A 5,167-nucleotide genomic window follows, 5' to 3' on the forward strand; every position below is an offset into this window, starting at 1 on the left:
TTCTGCTAAAAATTTCCAGTCTTGATCCAGATGTCAATTGCAAACTGTTTTTTCCTACATATAGATATGATAAAAGGTCCAAACACTCATTTGCTAACACGCAAATAAAGACAGATTAATTTTCATTCCTTTGGATGAAAATCCTTTTTGCTCTCCCAAAGAACTACATCATTTGATTTACAAATCTGAAGTGTGAAATAGGAACCTTGAACACCTATTTTTACCATAATAAAGTTCTTCAACAAGTTAAAACCAGCAACACTCCCATTGGCGATCAGTTATAGAGCATTCACAGTGTAGGTTGCTGAGTTACAAAGTAAAATACAGAGTTTGAAATTTTCAGGAAACTTGGTAGGCAATATATGACTTAAACCTGAGGACTATAATTCCCAAGGAAATGTTTTTTCTTCCTGCCATAAAGAAGCAGCCTTTCAGGTCATATCAATATCATTTTAAATACTGTTTTAAAAATGATAAATTTTGGATGAAATATAAGCATGCAATATTTTAGCATTTAGCTGTTCATTATTTTTTCTTTTTATTATACACAGAAAGAATTACAGTTTTTGTAATGCTGAGGTGTAGTTTTTAAATCAGCATTAGAATTTAGGGACTTTTTTAAGTTTGTAAACTCTCTACAACAATGATTTTAATAACTTTATAATGGTATATCAAGGACATACAATATATTTACTCCTCAGGAGCCCTTATTTTGGGGGTATTATCTCTGTCTTCCTTTCTCCTTCTACTTCATTTTTCTATTAAATAAAATTATGTAATCAGTATTGTAGTATGTAGAAATAATTCTCTACTTACTTAGATAAAACATCAATAAGTTGAATAATGAGTTTAAGTGTACCAGTATTTTAAAGTTTTTTGATTGTTAATTCAAATTGCTATTGTAGATAATTTTTGCAAAGTAGTACTATTAATTAATTAAAATGTTAATATGAAAATTGGAACAGTATTTTTCATTATTCATCTTAAATTGTATATTTACAACCATAGCTGTTTATGTGAGGAAGCTTGGTGGTTTTCTGACACATTTCCACCAATTCTTTTCATGTTGGAGTTATAACATATTACCGTTTTTTTTTTTTTTGAAGGAGAAAAGTTGTTAGTTGGCTTTCTACTTTTTACTATAGAAGTTGTTCATTTGTATTTTAAGAATGTATAAAACCAGATTATTAATCAGCATCTATACTCTATACTCTTCTTCTTCCAAACAAAAAGTCTGTAGTGTCCTTTTCATATAAAATTTCAACCCCACAATTTCCATTGCTGCAGTAAATTCAAATCTAGTTACAGGTTATTGCTATTGTTCAAAAACCTTTCTTTACAAGGTCATCAGACTTCACAGGTATATTATCAAGTCTTCAAATCAAGTTTTATTATTCTTCATCTCATATATAATCCAAAAAAATTAATTCAAAATTTGTCATGAAACTAAAATGGATTTAAGGATAGAATCCATAGAAAAAAATGTAACACAAAAAAGACAGAAAAAAAAACACTGAAACTTTTTTTTTTTTTTAATCTAGGGGAAGGCTTAAAATAATGAAGCTGGAGGAAAATATACTACATCCTCTGGAGAAAATATACTATGTTTTAGAGAAATCTATAACTTTACCACAATTCTAGTCAAAATCCCAATAGTATATTTGATGAGATTTGAGAAATTGATTCCAAAAATCTTCTAGAGGGGTAAATGTTGCAGAATAGCTCAGAAAAAGAAAAGAAAAAATAAGTACACACTGACAGACTATGAGCAAAAGTTGACTGAAAAATAAATTTGAACACATTATAAGGAATATGTACACAAATTTATGTCAATGAACTCTACTACAATGTCTTTACACATTTACATGCTTTCCTTGCACCTGCAGGTACTTAAGTTTGCAGACCTCCTTAAAGCTGTATTAGTGTATTGGTGATTTATTTAAACTAATCAGGTTCCCCTCCTCACAAAATATACAAATTATGAATTTGATTACAGATCTACTTGTAAAACACAGAGATTGTAACAAAAACAAAAAATAAAAATATTTAAATAATTTAATATGAAAGTCCTAAGAATATAATTCAAAATCTTAGAACTATAAAAGAAATGTGACAGTTTAAGCTCATATAGTTATAAAACAGTTCTATGGGGAATAATATTACATAAATAAATAATAAATAATTTATTGAAAGATACTTGCAATATTTGTAATACTCATTCTTCATAACAGGATCTGATGAATTCGTAAAAAAACAGTTTGCATAGTTCTGTAGAAAAATGGACAAAGTTTATGACCAGACAAATAATCAGATTAAGAAAATATAGTGCAATAGCTCAGATTCTTCTGATATATCAAAGATGTCATGCTTCCAAAAAAAAAAAAAAAAAGCAGTTCATTCACCTTTGAGGACATCTCTCAAGGTCCTTCTTTACTCCCTGCACAGCACAATCACCAGAACTAGCACTCTCCCATCAGAAAGCTCCAGCTTTCAGACAACAGGAGATTTGATATGGTCCAAAGTGATGGCTTTTAGACACCTAAACTAACCAAGGCATACCCATAATTTAAAGTCTTAAAATTCAATATCTAAAAGGGTGGATTGGAACATGTGTCTGTATTATTTCTGCTGAATGACAGACCACTGGAAGTTGTAGAGATATGAAAATTAGAACATGGCCTATCTGAAGGCATTCATAGTTGAAATTATAAGATACTATTTTAATCAAAACAATAACAACAGAAAACAAGAAAAACAGTAAAAACAGCATATTTAGTCTAAATCCTGTCCAATGATTACAACTGCACGTAGAGATACTATAAAAAATTAAAGAAAATCATAACAATAAAGAGAAATCTGAGCTGGAACTAACAAAAGAATTAATCTTTAAGAAAGTTCAGTTAATGGAGGAGACATGAGAGAATATTAAATAAATCAATATTAATTTAATTATTAAATTAATAGAATATTAAATAAATTATTAAGGCACAATTAATAATTTAGAGAAACTTGGAAGTCTTCCTTAACTAAAAAGCTATTATAATTTTCAAAAAGGTAAACAGAATATTTGGGAATCTTAATCATTTCTGTAATTTTTTTTTTTGATGTGATAGTAAATGCTGGACTGGAGACCAGACTTCTAAATAGTGAATAGTGAATTGGAATTCCTAGCCCAACAACTTGCACATTTCAGAAGAATTAAGAAATGAAAATTCTTGTTTCTTTGGGAAAATAACAAAAGTTGTAGTGGGAAGGCCCAGAGGCCCTGGGGGCCTGGAAATGGGAGGCTACAGTCCAGGAAGGATTCTGCAGTGGCCTCTGAGGTAAGGCCTAAGACATGGAGTGGATCCTGGTCACCAAGGTGGGCCACCTGGTCAACAACACGAAGATCAAGTCCCTGAAGGAGACCTAGCTCTTTTCTCTGGCTATCAAGGAATCTGAGATCATTGATTTTTTTCCTGGGGGCATCACTCAAGGAAGAGGCTTTGAAGATCATGTTTGTACAGAAGCTGGAGGAGGTAGCCACTGCTATGGAGGGGACATCATCCTGGCCAAGCTCTCTATTGTTTCTGTGTGGAGAAGCTACTGAGGGAACAAGATTGGCAAGCTCCACACTGTCCCTTGCAAGGTGACAGGATGCTATGATTCTGTGCTGTTGTGTCTCATTCCTGCCCTCAGAGGCACTGGCATCGTCTCAGCCCCTGTGCCCAAGAAGCTGCTGCTGATGGCTGGTACTGATGACTGCTACACCTCTGCCAGGGGTTGTACTGCCACTTTGGGTAATTTTGCCAAAGCCACCTTTGATGCCATCTCCAAGACATACAGCGACCTGACCCTGATCTCTGGAAAGAGACTGTGTTCACCAAATCTCCCTATCAGGAAATCACCCACCATCTTGTGAAAACCCACACCAGAGTCTCTGTGTAAAGGATCCAGGCTGCAGCTGCAACATAGGGTTTTTATATAAGAAAAATAAGATGAATGAAACCTCTTAAAGAAATAAAAACTCTGATAGAATAAGAGACCTGAATAATAAGAATAAGAATATCATGCAAATGTTTATCTATTGTTAATTTAAAGCTAAATTAAAAGAAATAATCAAACAAATAAAGTTAAAAAAATCTGAGCCGAATAACATTCTGGAATTAAAGGCTATTCCAAAGCTGAGCTGAGGACATGTTTGAGGTTTCAAGAGAAAAAGCACATTCATTTTTTATAGTAGTAATAAAAATGATAAAACAAGTAAATAAACTGTACACATAGATACATGGAGAGATTTATACATTGGAGAAATTTATACATTGCAAAAATAAAGATAAATGCTTCAACATTTCAGAGATGGTCATACCCACAAAATACTGCTTGATTCATATAACAGGAGAAACTTCAATTTTTATGAGCCAAATTCTAAATTAAGTCCTACAATGGAGAATCACGGTCTCCCACTCTGTTTGGAAACCTCAGCCAATTTACAGATGCCAGCAGATTTTTTTAAGTAAAGCCCTTGCTGCTCTCCTACAGTTCTATACAATATATCTTCCCTACAGTGTTCTCCAAAGAGACCTGTGCCCATATTATAAAATGTGCACTGCACAAGGGGGAATATCCAGGTTACTCTGAGAGATTGCAAGATACTGCCCTTGAATTTACACTAATTCCTGAGGATCCAAAGTAACCACCATAGTCTACCAATTATAATAAGAGCTTATTTTGGTCACATAATGCATGGAGTCTTGGCAAATATTCGAATGAACATTGGCCCATAGATCATTGATTCAACCCTAAATTATGTCCCTGAAAATACAACTGGAATAAACATATTTAGTAACTGGAAGAAGACTGATATCTGATATTTTGCCCTTAAAGAGAAATATCCAAGTAGCAGACTCTCCCCACCAAATTAAACCAGGAGTAAAACTGCCTCCCTGTAAGTTTCAGGGATCACTGACTGACCTTAAGTCTCCATATCCATGAGAATGGTGGTATCTGTCACATCCCCACTCAACTCAGCATGCTATCCTGATGGATTTTAGATAGGTGGATTTTGTAGAATGTCTTCAGTTACAGATGTTATTTCAGAAGTAGCATCTGTAGTAGAGCAAATTAACAATTTCTGGCATCTGAAATGCTGTTGTTGATCTTTTGGTGCTTTTTCTGCCATAGCAAT

General features: G+C 33.2%; 1 pseudogene; it reads left to right on the forward strand.

Moving 5' to 3' along the window:
* The first annotated feature begins 1,847 nt into the window (after positions 1–1,847).
* On the forward strand, positions 1,848–3,927 carry LOC125613812 (annotated as a pseudogene).
* Positions 3,928–5,167: the final 1,240 nt, after the last annotated feature.

This window comes from Marmota marmota, unplaced genomic scaffold (assembly GCF_001458135.2).
Source record: "Marmota marmota marmota unplaced genomic scaffold, marMar, whole genome shotgun sequence".
Lineage (NCBI taxonomy): Eukaryota > Metazoa > Chordata > Mammalia > Rodentia > Sciuridae > Marmota > Marmota marmota.